The following is a 16,427-nucleotide window of genomic DNA, read 5'->3' as shown; positions in this document are numbered from 1 at the left end:
ACCATACTCCTCATTTTTCGTTCTTTTCGCTGTCTTATTTGTCAAAAGGGTTTGCTCTGCAGAATTAGCTCGCTGAGTATTTGATCAAATGAGGAAAGTTTACTTCTTGACCTCGCAATGACCCGGGTAGGCTACCGCATCGTCCAATAATCATCCAGTTTTAGCGTCTGATCCGCAAAATATGGAAAGGACAGCCGGCACTGGCTCTGGCCACCACCCGCATCGCGCTAGAAAATGGAAGGATGGATTAAAATACCTGTTTTGTATTTTGAACTTATTTTTTTAACACTGTGATTTCTATAATGTTTTGCTTTAAAATGTCAGTGGAAAAAAAAGAAAGTAAATGCATGTTCTGGTGTTAAAAATGTCTGAGAGCCAGATGCAGCCATCAAAAGAGCCACAGCTGGCTCTCGAGCCATAGGTTCCCTACCCCTGGAGGAGAGTGAGAATGTTTCAGGCTGCTTTGTTGTAGTCCGTCATGATTTCAAAGACCACGTAAACAACAAAACATTTCCAGTGTTTCATACGGGAACACAATTGAGAAGATGAGAGTGAAGAAAAGTGAAAAGAAGCAAAGCGTGAGCCTCATTTAATACCTCATCTCTGACTGTTCAATGTCACCGGTGGGCTGAGTGAAAGCTTTTTATCAAGCTTTCCATGCGTTCTTACCTCCGTTTTTTTCTTCTCCGTTTTGCATTCAAGGATCAAGACAACAGTTTTATTTCCAGCGCTATAAAAGCCATCAGCTAACCTTGTGCTGCTGCGGCGCCTGTGGAGGATGAGCACATGTTCCGTGGAGCCGTGTCAGCTCGCCTCTCGCTGAGTGCCGGACGGCTTCAAGGTCATGCCCAGCTAAGAGGACAAGCAAATGTTGCGGCGTCAATGAAGGGTTCAATGTTGCGTTCAGTGCGGCCTTTGCATATTCTTGTGTTTGTGTGCAGTGCAGTGTTGTTTTTGGCCGCCATTTTATTTCTAGTCTTAGTCTTTTAGACGAAAATCATTTTTGTTTTACTCACATTTCTGTTTCATTTCATTTCTATTTCATTTTTCATATCTATTTCATTTCCATTTAAGTCCAGATTTAGTTCAAAAAGTAAAAAAAAAAAGGTTTTAGTCAATGAAAACTAAAAACGTTTTACTCTCGTTAATTAAAACAAATGAATAAATAAAATATACCGTAAATTCTGGTGTATTCTCTTTTTTATACTATAAACCCTGCGGCTACATTTACCATGATGCTTGGTGTGGTCATGACATTTATACTCCAGAACTAACTACTAATCGTTGAAGTATGTGCAGTGTTCCCTCGTTCATCGCGGGGCATAGGTTCCCAAAATAGCCCAAAATAGGTGAAATCCGCAAAGTAGCCAGCTTTATTTTGTATGTTTTAAAGATGCAAATCAAATTATTTTTATTTGTATCGCGCCTTGCCAACAACCAATCAGTTTACAAAGCACTTTACACAATGGAACAAATCACACAGTCGTAAAAAGAGAAATAAAACATGCATACACAACAGCACAGAGAACATCGTTGTAAAATGCAGACTATGTGTCAAAAGCCAGGTTGAATAGCTGTGATTTAAGAAGTGATAGTTCAGTTATAGAGCGTCGACCAGGTGGAAGAGCGTTCCAGAGCTTAGGAGCAGACACAGCAAATGAGAGATCTCCCCATTTCTGATATCAGGACCTGGGGACCACTAGACTTATCTGCTCAGAGGAGCGCAGTGCCCTGACTGGCTGGTAAACAGTCAGCAGGTCGGATAGCTAGAATGGAGCAAGATCATTGATGGCCATGAACACAAACACCTTAAAATCCACCCTGAAATAAACTGGCAGCCAGTGTAGAGAGAAGAGAATGGGTGCAATATGGGCATGTTTTGAGGCGTTGGCGAGGGGGCGAGCAGCAGCATTTTGTATCAGCTGAGGTCTATGGAGACGGGATTTATTTAGTCCGATGCGGAGGGTGTTGCAGTTGTCGATGCTGGAACTGATGAAGGCATGAATGGCATTTTCAAGGTCACCACAGGACAGAAAAGGTTTGACTTTTGACAGGCGCCCAAACTGGAAGAAACTTGCTTTCACAACAGCATTCGCCTGTTTGTCAAATTTCAGGCTGGAGTCAAAAATAACACCCCTCACCACACACTTTGTACACTTTTCTCAAACAGGCATTAACACTTTCTCACATTTCTCTTGTTTAAACACTGCCAAAGTTCAAATTTCATTTAAATTTTAATGATCAACCTACTAGGTTGGACACAAGCAATTATTAAGTGATTTACGCCTATTTCACTCCTCTGATCGTGAATTAGGACGCTGTTCAATTCTGACATGGAAGAGGGTGGGCTATTGTTATCTACTGTATGTTACATGCACTATTCGGCACTGTTTTTAACTAGCTGTGAACTGTATGGGGGGAAAAAAGCATTTATTATGTTAAAAGTTGAAATCTTTCTGTGTAACCTCTTTCTGTGCACTAAATATCCCATTTTAGGACGTGCAAACCTGCGGCTTATACACCGGTGCGGCTTATACACCGGAATTTACGGTAATTTATTTAAATAAGTATTGGAAATTGGGTGAGGAAAAAACAAAGAGGGGATACACACTGGCTGCCAGTTTATTTCAGGGTGGATTTTAAGGTGATATTACTCTCCCTGTATATAAAGTACTGCAGTAAAAGTCTACAGGTGAATACAAAACCAAAAGTAGGTATATCATACCTTCAAAAACACAATACCCCCAAAACAGACAGAAGTGTTCTGCAATTTAAAAGTCTGATACCAGGGGTCCACAACCACCAGGCTACATCCCGGTCCCGGTCCATGGGTGGGGTCAGAATCTTTCAGGTGCAATGATAAATTTGTAAATACCTACTGTACAGCAAATTTGATGTAAACAAATTTCAATTTTGGAAACACGGGCCATTATTTTATTTTAAAAATATTATACAGCTTTTTCTACCAAATTTATCTGATAGTATTCCATCCATCTTCGACTGTTCATCCAAGATTGGGTCGTTGGGGGCAGCAGTCCAAAAACCTTGACTGATTTTAGACTTCTGCAGGCCAGGAGACTGGTTGCACTATTCTGGAAAAAAAATGGATGCACCATCAATAAATCTATGGATAAAGGACATGACAAGCAATGTCATATCGGAAAAACTGACTTACATTAGTCGGGGGAGGACGGAGGTCTTTGAGATATGTGGAAACCAAAACACTTGTTCAAATTAATAAAAATCCCTCAGTTTTTGCATGTTTATGTTGTTTGTTGCGATCGGCAAACATCCTTGGACGCTCCATCTAACTTTCTCCCACGCTGCTCAAATAGACTACTATACTGTCTTTTTACCCTTTTTCTTTCACCTCATATTTGCTCCCAAATGCTGATACTATGTGGGAATGCAAAAAGGTAAGATTTGATGACCTGACGATAACCTGAAGTTAATTCATGCTAGCACACTACCTTTAACCACACACATCAAACAGCCACGTAATAATCTTCTCTCTGAAAAACAAAGCCCAGGCTCAAACTGGTGGACGGCGTGTATTCATTTAGTGCTTAGGTACCATGGCAAAGATCATTCATATTTTGAGTAGATTTTGTTAAAAGTGCTTTTTTTTAAACTTAAAAGTAACCTTTTGCTGCCTATTCAACGTGGTTCCCTATCTGCCCCGCCAGCTTGGTCCAATGGTACGCAGAGCATGACAATTGGGAGCTGGTTTGGCTGCAGGAGCAAGGCGGGTGAAGTGTCTTGCCCCAGGGACACAGCAACAGTGACGGGTTGGAGGGAGCGAGGATGGAACCGCCAAGCTTCCAGTTTCTAGACAACCTGCTCTACCTGCTGAGCCACAGCCGCCCCTCTGACCTTAAAAACCCTGCTATATTTGACTGTTTAGTTACTCTGATTAAACCAAAACAAGCATAATTTAGCAGTGGTTTTAGTGTACTACACTTGCACACTTAGCAAATTGCATAAAACAGTTCCTTCTATAAAATCAGTTCTGTCAATCAGCTGATAGAGCAGGGAGGCCCAGACATCCCTCTCCCCGGGCCACTTCGTCCAGGGGTCCGGAGCAGAGTGAGCTGGGTGGCAGCCGGAGGCGGGGACCTTGGCGGCCCGATGCTCGGCTACAGAAGCAAGCTCCAAAAAACACATTTGGGAGTAATATGAACTTGTCATGCAGTTCAGAACCACCAACACGAATCAAATTTAGCATTGAAATTACAAAAGGAAATAATACCAAGTCTCTGGAAGAAAAAGTCAATATGTAAACAATGTGGTGCAGAGGGAACAGATTTCCTATGAGCACGTCCGTTCATGACGTCACAACATTCACACCTATGGACAATTTAGAGTCTCCAATGAACCTAACATGCATGTTTTTGGAATGTGGGAAGAAACCGGAGTACCCGGAGAAAACCCACACACGCACGAGGAGAACATGCAAACTCCACACAGAGATGCCCAACGGAGATTCAAACCCAGGTATTCCTGATCTCCTGACTGTGTGACTAACATGCTAACCACTCATCCACCGTGCGGCCCTAAATACTCAATAATAATAATAAATAAATTAAAATCAATAATGTACTGTAAAGGCCAAATGTTTCCAGTTGAAGGCAAACGTAAAGCAATGAACCTGGCTGTTCCAATACATTTGGAGTATGCGGTGTGCTGTACATCCATAAAGTATGAATAACAGCAGCAGTAACTGTCATGTTATGCTAGCTGTGGCACTGGAGGTGTTGCTAACGATCAGAACGTAATGTGAAGTGTGGAGGTGCAAAGTGACGGGACGACAGAAGGATGATCAACACCTCCATTGTTTTCTCTACTGAGCTCGACACCTTCTCGCCTTCCTCGCCGCCGCTTGTGGGCGGATGCCACGCACGCGCGTGTGCGTGTGTGCATGCTTGAGAGTAACTCGCTATTTTTGGTACGAGAGATGTTTCTATCTTGTCATCATCTGTCAGTTGCAGCTGGAGTTGCAGCCGTTTTTGTCAGAGCTGAGGTTTATTTAGTAGCTTGTGTCGGTCGCATGCCGTACATGACGGATGCCACGTGTCGCACTAAAGGGCAGGTGGCGGCTTCACGTGATGGATAATGACGAGGAGGAAGAGGAAGAAAAGGAGGCGAAGGTCCGAGCTGGAGGTGGGTGATAACGCTGGAAACTGGTAAATGTATGCGAGCCACCGCGAGCTCTCAAAACGCCTTTTTCTCCTAAGCGACGTCTTCATGAGAGCGCAGACGGCGTCCCAAATGGACTTGCGCTGACAGACTGCTCACTCTGCTTCCCCGAAAGGTCAGCCAACATGGAGCGCATTATCACTCAAACTCCAGTCATCCTCCACCTCCCGCTTCTCCTCACTGGGACAAAAACACGCTAAGAATACGCGCTCATGACAATGACCTCTTAAGAACACTTTCTTTCTGCTTGACTAAAGTTTTCTAGAAAGATGACATTGGTGTTATCAGGCCAGGTGTTAGCATGTTAGCATGATAGCATGTTTGCATTTTTAACTTCTATAGGAACAAACTTCCGTAGACACTTACTGTTAAGCGATTAGCATTAACATGACAGATTTTTTAACAACTTTCATAGGTATAAACTTACGTAGACGCTTAGAGTTATCATGATTGGTGTTAGCATGCTAAAAGTTTGCATGTAAGCATTTTTAACCACTTGTATAGGAACAAACTTACGTAGACACTTACTGTTATCATGCGAGGTGCGAGCATGCTAACATTAGCATGTTATAACCTTTAACCACTTTCATGGGAACAAATTTACGTAGACGCTTAATGTTAGCATGCGAGGTACTAGCATGCTAACTTTAGCATGTTAGCATTTTCAACCACTTTCATAGGAATAAACTTTAAGTAGACGATTAGTGTTATCATGCGAGGTGTTAGCATGTAAACACTAGCATGATAGCTTTTTTAACCACTTTCATAGGTATAAACTGACATAGACGCTTTGTGTTATCGTGCTAGGTGTTGATGAAACAAGAACATGTTTAATCTGGTACATAAACACAAGCCAACCCTAGTATCAGTACCAGTGTCTAATCTGAGGATGGACAAAAGGCCTGTACTTATGAATACGTTGCCATGGCTCATAAGCGACCACAAAAACAATGTGGGCACACCTAGCGTGGCGCTGCAATACATCAGCGTAATTTCACGTAACCAATTTAGGGTGTCATTGCACCTGAGTGAAAGAGGACAACACTGCGATACATTGTTTAATTTATCTAGCCTCGTAGGTTCGGGAACCCCCACCCTCTCCCACCTGTAAACCCACCCCTCCTCTCCTTGCCAGAGAGGCTGAGAGGGTGACTTCACTTTCTCCATCATCATCACAATAGAACATACTGTAATAGTCCCGAATGACTCTTCTTTTAACATCACAATATTTCCACTTTTTTCCATTTGCATCCCAATGGAAGTGTTCCGCTCCCCCCACAATCAAAGATGGTACGCTCCCTTCATCTTGCAGGGCAGAAACCTTCAATTAGACGACTAAAATGTGCACCCTTATGCTAAAAGCTCCATATTGTCTTGTAAGTGTCTGAACTGAAAAGGCTAATTTTGACTTTTGGAAAAGATATGATGACATCTCGTTGGTGTATTTGCTTCCTACTCGTTGCTATTTCTGCTTTGGTTTTATTTAGATGCTCCCTTAATGACCATTTGACTCCTCTGTGTGGGTTTGGAAGACGTCTATGAGGGGCGGTGGTGCATTAGTGGACCTGTCTTGAGGGCTTTGAAGAGCAAACATGATGTTCCATCACAGAACCTTCCAGCATTCAGGATATCCATCCATCCATCCATCTTCTACCGCTTATCCGAGGTCGGGTTGCAGGGGCAGCAGGGAAGCCCAGACTTGCATCTCCCCAGCCACTTCGTCCAGCTCCTCCTGGCAGATCCTGAGGCAGTACCAGGCCAGTTGAAAGACTGTGTCTCTCCAATGTGTCCTGGGTTTTCCCCGAGGCCTCCTACCGGTCAGGCGTGCCCTAAACACCTTGGCAGGCAGGCATGTGGTAGGCATCCTGACCAGATGTCTGAGCTACCTCATCTGTCTCCTCTCAATGCGGAGGAGCAGCGCTTATACTCCGAGTTTCTCTCGGATGACGCTTCTCACCTTATCTCTCAGGGAGAGCCTGCCACCCTACGGAGAAAACTCATTTCAGCCGCTTGTACCCACCATCTTGTGCTTTCGGTCACTACCCAAGCTCATGACCATAGGTGAGGGTAGGAACGTAGATCGAGCGGTAAATTATGCAGAGTCCGCACCGCTGCAGATGCCACACCAATCCACCTGTCCATCTCAACCTTCCCTCATAAGACCCCGAGGTACTTAAACTCCTCCACTTGCGGCAGGACATCATCCCCGACCCAGAGATGGCACTCCACCCTTTTCCGGGCGAGAACCATGGACTCTGACTTTCAGGTGCTGATTCTCATCCCAGCCACTTCACACTCGCCATTCAGGATAGTTTCCAGTTTACACATTTCCAGTTTCCAATTTTATTTGCAGAATACGCATGATATTAAAAAATGTGTTGCGGGCAACTGTGCCTTTTCCTTAAATGACTTTCTTCAGGTCTCCTCCAGAGCTACTACCTTATCGGTGGAGGAGTTGATCAATGATCCTCGGAGTTAAGTTGTCAGGGGCTTTTTTGCCACTGGTAGGGTCACCCAAGTCAAAGAGTTCCTAGGTGAGGGACCAGACAAAATGTAGCTCAAATGGACCCCTATGATGGGAAAAAACATTGGATCAAGGTTTCCCTCACCGGACGTGGGTAATCAAGGTCCCCCTCTGGACACAGGCCTGGAGGTGGTACACAATGGCAAGCCTGCCAGCCGGGCACAACCCACTGAGGAAACATGGGTCCCCACTCCAATGAGCTCACCACCAAAGGGGTCAGGAGCAGAGCGAGTGGCAGCCAAAAGCAGGGACCTTGGCGGTCTGATCCTCGGCTGCAGAAGGTAGCTCTTGGTACGTGGAATGCCATCTCTCTGGTGGGGAAGGATCCTGAGCTGGTGTGCGAGGTGAAGAAGTTCCGGCTAGATATAGTCGGACTCACCTCAACACACTGCAAAGGGCTCTGGAACCAGTCCTCCTGAGAAGGGCTGGACTTTATTCTACTCTGGGAATAAAGTGAGAGGCAACGGGCAGGGGTGGCAATTTTTGTTGTCCCCCAGCTCAGGGCCTGTAGGTTGAACGAGAGGGTAGGGGGACGGGTTCTGACTGTTGCTTGAGCTTATGCACCAAACAGAAAAAGTTCAGAACTTTTTGGAGTCCCTAGAGGGAGTACTGCAGAGTACTGCAGAGTGTTGCTACACCATGCGCTTGATGGTCTGTCAATATAAACAACAACCAATAATTCGCCGTGTGACACATCTACATGCTCCTGGTCATGTTACCCGTCAGCCTTTGACCTGAGCTCAGTCACATGACTCACGTCGCTCAGCGTGTTTACATAAGCGTGGCACGTCCCCTGCCAAAGCTTCACTGAAGGAGCCTTGATTAATTAACACAATTATGGCCATGACGGCTTCAATTAAAGCGGTTATGAGCTCAGAGAGGAGCCGAGGGGCGTCGTGGGGGATGGGGGTTAGGCGAGGGAGGGGGTGTAGTGAAACAAAGGAGGATGCTAGCACAGGATCACCCAGTAGGAGGTGAGAAAAGAATGACGTCTCTCGTCATCTGTGAGCTGCTGCCTGCAACTGTGATCACATGAACGTGTGTGTGTATGTTTGTGTGTGTACGCTAAAGTTGACTTTTGACTGCTTTTCTTCATGCTAATGTTCACGTTCACGTTACTGTATTCACTATAAGCATTCTTTCAGATATCCTTCAAGGTCCGTGAAGAGCAAATGAAACGTGCTTCATATTTATTGTTATGGATTGTAAAGGTCAATAGTGTTTAGGATCTCATTAAAATGTGATCGATGTGCACAAATGTGAAATGGATGCTCGGTGTTTAGTCCACCATCCAGTGCAGAAATGCTGCCTTTCCAAAGATAATAGGTGGTCATTTAACATGATGTTTATACTATAACAGTATTGTTTTGTGTTTGATACAGTGTGAGTGTATATTATGTATAATTTTCATAGTCAAATGTGATTTCCATTTGGCTCAAACTGGCTTCGGTAAAATTCATGACGCTGCAGTCCAAAAGTCACATTGACATTGCAGGGTATGACGCCCTATTTGGATTTTTTGTTAAAATCTACTTATTTTATGTGGTTGTTCACCAACCCATCCACCCGTTTTCTATGCCACTTGTCCTCACTAGGCGGTACACTGGAACCTATCCCAGCTGACTTGGTACACCCTGGACTGATCGTCAGCCAATCACGGGGCACACAACCATTCACACTCACATCCATACCTATGGACAATGGCACTGCCCCGTCTTGAAATACTATGGAGAAACTGATAATATTAATTTATTACTGTACTCACTGAACTCGAAACGGAAACAGGCAAAATGAAGAGCAGTGAAGCATACAAGCATATTCAAGAGTCAAATTGCATGCCGAGTACGACAAATTCATACATGTTGGCAGGTCTGAACTAATATTGAAAGTCCTCCTGCACCAACCCCCAGGGGGCCTGCCCCTGCTGTTTGAGAAGCGCTGGGTTATATTAACGTAATAATGATTGAAGTCATGGTTGTTTTCAGTCGCCACAATGAGTGTGAAGGGTCTCCTTGTACACTGGAAATTATCATTCCTTTTTCATTTGCAAAGTTTCCCTTCAATTTTATTTGGAGTCTTTGAAATATGCTGCTGCGTCTGGTGACCAATCAAAAATGCTATTAAAAGCAAAGAGCGTTTAAAGTTTAAATAAGCAGCAGTATTGCATAACTTCAGTCGTGTCGTGGCAATTTGGTTCCTCCTTCAAGGGAGAAGAATATTTGTTGCATGGTTTGAACATGGTGCTTTTTAATGTCTGTATTCATGTGCACACAAATGTATTACCAGAACAAGAAAGGAGAAAAGAGGTCTTAGTGGTAAAGTTGAAAAACACCCAGCAGGCACACAACGTCGATACAACGTTGAATAAACATTCATGACGTTGAACATTTAAAGTTGAAACAACTTTGCAAAATAGCTGTATTTGGATATTCAGACAACGTTGAAGTGCAACATTTAAGCAACGTTGTACTGCAACGTTGAAACGATGTTGCAAAGTAGATGTATTTGGATATTGAGACATGTTTATGTTACTTTTATTATTTTGTTATTATCATTACTACTTCTGTTTTGTCAAATGCAGTGTCAAAAAAAGTTTCATTCAGGGTTCAAATTTGGAACATGATTTGAGAAGTGGCCAAATGAATGAACGCCAGCAAATGTACATTGTTTCAATGTTGTGTTTGTGTTGCTCAACCCATCCATCCATCCATCCGTCCATCCATTTTTTTGCGCTTATCTGGGTCCAGGTCACGGGGGCAGCAGTCTCAGTCGGGAAGTCCAGAATTCCAGTTCCATCGGAAGGACAATCAGGCGTTCACAGGCCAGCTGTGAGACATAATCCCCCCAACTTGTCCTAGGTCTGCCTTTTCCCGGCTGGGCATGCCCGGAACACCACAGCAGGGAGGCATCCGGAAGGCATCCGGACTAGATGCCCGAGCCACCTCAGCTGGCTCCTCTCAATATGAAGGAGCAGCGGCTTTACTCTGAGCCCCTCCCGGATGACCGAGCTCCTCACTCTATCTCTTAGAGTGAAACCAGACACCCCATGGAGGAAACTCATTTCAGCCGCTTGTACCCGCAATCTTGCTCTTTCGGTCACAACCCAAAGCTCATAACCATAGGTAAGGTTGGGAACGTAGATCGACCGGTAAATTGAGAGCTTTGTCTTCCAGCTCAGCAACCGCATTATTGCAGACCCTGCGCTGATCCGCCTGTCGACCTCATGTTCCAACCTTCCCTCACTCGTGAACAAGACCCCGAAATACTTGAACTCCTCCACCTGGTGCAGGAACTCATTCCCAACCTGGTGGGTGCAATCCACCCTTTTCCGACTGAGAACCATGGCCTCGGATTTGGAGGTGCTGAGTCTCATCCCAGAAGCTTCACACCCAGCTGCAAACCGCCCCAGTAAACGCTGAAGGTCACAGCCCGATGAGGCTATCAGGACCACATTGTCTGCAAATAGCAGAGACGAGATCCTAAGGCCCTCAGACTGGACTCCCTTGGCTGCTCCTACAAATCTGTCAATGAAAATTTTGAACAGAATCGGTGAAAAAGGCCAACGTTCACCGGAAACAGGCTCGACTTACTGCTGGCAATGTGAACCAGGCTCCTGCACACAAGGACTGAGTAACACGTAGTAGTGCGCCACCAGTCCTGTACTCCCAGAGCACCCCCCACAGGACACCGCAAGGGACACGAATGCCTTTTCCAAGTCCACAAAGCACATGTAGACCGGTTGGGCAAACTCCCAAGTAACCCCCAGTACCCTTGCAAAGTCTTCCTCGGCATCGTGACCTAATTCTATATTTTGTCAACGTTTTTCAATGTCGTGTGCCTGCTGGGTAGGACATGAAAAATTGGTATTGGGTGGTGGTATCTAACGAAGTGGCCAGTGACTGTTCTCTGTCACACGTGTGTCACACATGGAGTCCAAAGTGGGGTTAGCGTAGCATGGCTTAGCGCTGGCTGTGTTGGAGCAGTAAAGTGTAAAAGAAGTAAAAGAGATGACTGAGCACAGCTGCTGTCGTAAAACGAAAGCCCCCAAGGCCATCCATCACAGGGACACCAACATTTACATCAAATCATATATTTATTTATATTTAGATTTCCACGCTGCTACCACTTGTCAACAAATCACTTGGTGAATATTTAGCATCTGTTTAATGACGCATTTCATTTGATGGCAGCTTTGGCTTTTCGTTGTTTATTTCCATGAAAATCAATCGTGACTTAAATGACTTACACGATCCTCCATGGATCAACACCCCGTTTGTTTGGGCGTCTCGCCAGGACCTCCTTTAGAGCATCACATTTAAACAAGACGTCACAGACAGGGACGTGAACGTGACATGCCATCAGTTATGAACATGCAGCTGGACGCCTGCAGATGTCCTCTACTGGGACACGTGCTGACATCACGCCGTCACATTGCTGAGCCTGTTCACACTTTAGCAGGATTTGGTAAAAAACCTCACCTAGGGCGCTGCTGTTAATTATTATTATTACTCCTTTAGATCTAGTCTAATAGCTTCTCATAGAAGGCCTTTTTGACACAGACACTCACATAGCACAATCAGAGTTGCACAACAGTTCCATTTGACTAATGGAAATGCTAATACTAATGCTTAAAATGACCAAAGAATTTAAGTATTACATGTTATCATGAATGTGCCTGTTACTACATGCTCACAGCATGGATATAAAATCATAAAACCTTGTTGGAGGTTTTTCGAGGTGTTTTAATAGCGGGCTTCCTAGGCGGAATAGGTGCGTCCCATTATGGGCATTAACTACCTGACTCTTTTTATCTGTTTTTATATCTTTAGAATGCACAGAAAAGAAAAATACATGTGCGGTCATGTCCCAAAGATGTGGATGATGTTAAAAAATTCCAAAAGGTAGTGATGTGCGATGCCTCTGATTTCATGTTTGATCTGATACTGAGTAAAATTCAGGTTGGTATTGGCGATACCGACCCGACACCGATATTTTTCATTCATTTCAATTCACATAATGTGTCTGGTAAATTTTTAAAGTAGTGTATTTCATATCACAGCATAAAGAATTCAATAATTTGGGCTGCACGGAAAGCGAATAAATGAATATAAATAAATGTAATTATTAATTTTTAAAAATTAAAATTTAAATTAATAATTAATTAGTTACAATTACATTGTTAATTTCAATATTATTTATTTACTTAGAATTTATATATAATGAATTTTTTATTATTTATTTATTTTAAACCCTGAAGCATATTGAGGTAGCAGTCTGATTTACACTAAAACTGAGGACAAAACCATATCACCTATGTGAAAATGGGATTTTAAACAATTAAAAAAAGAAAAAAAGTAAAAAAATAAAACCAAAACCATTCAAATAAATAATTTATTATTACGAACTACTGAAATGAAACTTTAGTGAGAATTCACACATAGCTCCGCTTACGATCGGTCAAGGTTTCAACACACAAACATTCCGTCAAATGACTGAAGTATCAAAAGTAGTAGTTGAGAATCGATTTCAGAGCATGAAGAGCTGGAGGGGTCGTTGGAGGCTGTTTTGTTGTTAATGATACAGGAGTATTTTGTAGCTGCAAACTGAATAGATGTCCTACTTTGCTTCCAGAATTTGCTGAACAAAGCCACACGTTTGTAGCTGAGCGTCATGCAGGTTGAAAGAAAAGCAAAAGATGAATATGAACACATTTGCAGTTTACATGACGGCGGGGGGTGGGTTGGAGGGGACATCAGTGTGCCTCCTGTGCATATGACAACAACAACTTGAAAGTATTTCTTATTTATTTAGCACATTTGTGTAACACTGCCAGGCAGTTTGCATGCACACAACGTGCACGGCTGCCTGCAGTTTTCTCTTTGACTCCTCAATTTCTATTCTAAACCTCCCAGCACCGCCCCCACCCCCCGTCCAAAAACACACACAAACGCACTGTGATCAGCGTGCGCGAGGGGCGTGCACATGCCAACATTTACGTACGTGTGCTCTCATTGTGTGACAGTGAAACATATTCCTGCAGGAGGCAAACAGAGAGGCTTCACACCGAGGCCGCCTGGTAACCAGGGAACACCACAAAGCGGGAGGAGGGTTGGGGTGGGGAGTGGGGGGGTAGCTGGTGGGAGGATGCAAACAGATGCTGTGAGATGAAGAGGGGAAAAAAAAAAGAGGAAAACAAGGCTGCATGCATTGCATACGCTTGTCTGCTCGGATTTCCGCTGAAATGCTGCAAGCTTCTTTAGTCAGTATGTGACCACGTGGACGCACAACATGTGACCTCCACTTCACACACACACGAGCAAGTAAATGCATTTCATTTCTAACATCACAGCACTCACTCTGAAACACATGTAGTGATAGGGTACCTTTCACATCACAACCGATACTGCACTGACGCCCCGTACCTCAGAATCAGTGTGCCGGGGCTCTGCTCACCTCCAGGCAGAAGTCATATTCACTTTATTAGTCACTGGGACCGTAGTCCGGTGCGCTTTGGATGGTGAGCACTCTTTATCCCATTCGCCATCCCACTTCTGACACCAAAATGTGATGGGGCTCTACTCAGCTCCAGGCAGACGTCTGATTCAGTTCACTAGTCGTTGGGATTTCCAAAATACATTAACACTGAAATAACCAAAATAAAGGTGTCAGCCTCTGAGTTCTACCTTAACTTGCTGGTCCTTTAAAGTCAATTCAATGGGATCACTAGAAGAGCCACAGACCATATTAGGTAGGTATATACAACCTTATAAATACCAAGACCCTCCCAATGGGCTTCAGTATTCCTTTTAATAATTATTCAACCCCCAAAATAGGTAATCCAAATATCCAAATACGTAGTCCATCATACAACAGAAATACAGTGGTTTGAAAATCGAGGAAAAGGCTTCTTGTGACGTCATCTGTACTTCTGTGTAGAAGGTGTCGGACGTCTACACAGAAGTACAGATGACGTCTCAAGAAGCCTTTTCCTCGATGGACAACTCCTGTACGACTGAGAGCCTACACAGACGCAGTGGTTTGAAAAAGTGTTTTCCCACTTCCTGATTTCTTATCTTTGTACATATTTATCACACTTACTGTAAATGTTTCAGATCATCAAAGAAATGTAAATATTAGTCAATGACAACACAAATGAACACAAAATGCAGTTTTTAAATGAAACTTTTTATTATTAAGGGAGAAAAAAATCCAAACCTACATTGCTCTGTGTGAAAAAGTGATTGCCCCCTAAACCAATTCACGGGTTGGGCCCCCTTTAGCAGCAAAAACTGCAATCAAGCTTTTGCGATAACTTGCAATGAGTCTCTTACAGCGCTGTGGAGGAATTTTGCAGAATTGTTGTCATTCAGCCACATTGGAGGGTTTTCCAGCATGAAGCACTTTTTTAAGGTCATGCCACAGCATCTCAATAGGATTCCGGTCAGGACTTGGACTAGACCACGCCAAAGTCTTCTTTTTGTTTGTCTTCAGCCATTCAGAGGTGGACTTGCTGGTGTGTTTTGGATCATTGTCCTGCTGAAATTGAGATTAGGTGTGATAAACCACAGTTATGTTTCAACAGGGGGGCAATCACTTTTGCACACAGCATTATTTTCTCCCTAATAGTAAGAAGTTTCAATTAAAAACTAAACTTTGTGTTCAGTTGTGGTGTCATTGACTAATATTTAAATATTTATTTTGTTTGATGATCTGAAACTTTTAAGTGTGACAAACATGCAAAAAATAAGAAAGGAAGGGGCCAAACACTTTTTCATGTTATGTGGTAATAAATATTACTTTGTTTAATAATAAAATCTCAAAATGTTTCAATGTAACATTTATTTTGAATATATAAACTTTAACAATCTAATCAATCAATTTACTCAAAAGCAGCATCCAACTGTTTGTATTGGTAAAAATACAAGTCAAATTTAAAATTTGTTTTCTCCCTTTTCCATTCTTTAGTAATCAGCAGTAGAACATAGGTCAGTTTCGGGTAAATATCAGTTCCCAACTAGAAAAGGGAGAAAACCAGCTTTTTGTGAAAAGATACATTTCAAGCATATAACTTCACTTTGAAACAAATAGTTTTTTCTTTTTTGACAGCTCAAACAAACAAAACTAAACAACTATACCAACATAAACAACACAAAAAAATAGTTGTTTTATATAAAAATAACAATTAATGTACAAATATAACAACATGAAGTACAGTAGTACCTCGCATAACGTAAACCTCCTTTTACGTAAATTCCACTGAACGTAAAAAAATTATGTAAAGTTGTTGCATCGTATTACGTAAGAAATTCCATATAACATAAAGCGTCAAGTCAGTGCAAGTTCAGAAACTTAATTTGAAGAGCTCGCATGACAGAAAGAAACATTTTCCATGACTAACAGAGTACACTTGGTGACGCCTTCTGATGCTTCACGCTCTCATTGGCTCATTATCAGGGCACCGCCTACGCTCTCATCTCATTGGCTGATTATCAGGGCACCGCCTACGCTCTCATCTCATTGGCTGATTATCGGGGCACCGCCTTCGCTCTCATCTCATTGGCTGACTTATACAGCGCATACGTGAGTTTATGTGAGAGACAGGCTTCTCCCTTCAACCTCCCTTCCTCATCGTGAGTTTGGGAAGATCTTGGAACGGATTAGGCTATTTACATGTATTTTACGCTTTGTATAACGTAAAAACCCTATC

This window comes from Dunckerocampus dactyliophorus, chromosome 14 (genome assembly GCF_027744805.1).
Source record: "Dunckerocampus dactyliophorus isolate RoL2022-P2 chromosome 14, RoL_Ddac_1.1, whole genome shotgun sequence".
NCBI classification, from domain to species: domain Eukaryota; kingdom Metazoa; phylum Chordata; class Actinopteri; order Syngnathiformes; family Syngnathidae; genus Dunckerocampus; species Dunckerocampus dactyliophorus.
Note: the sequence above shows the minus strand (reverse complement) of the source record.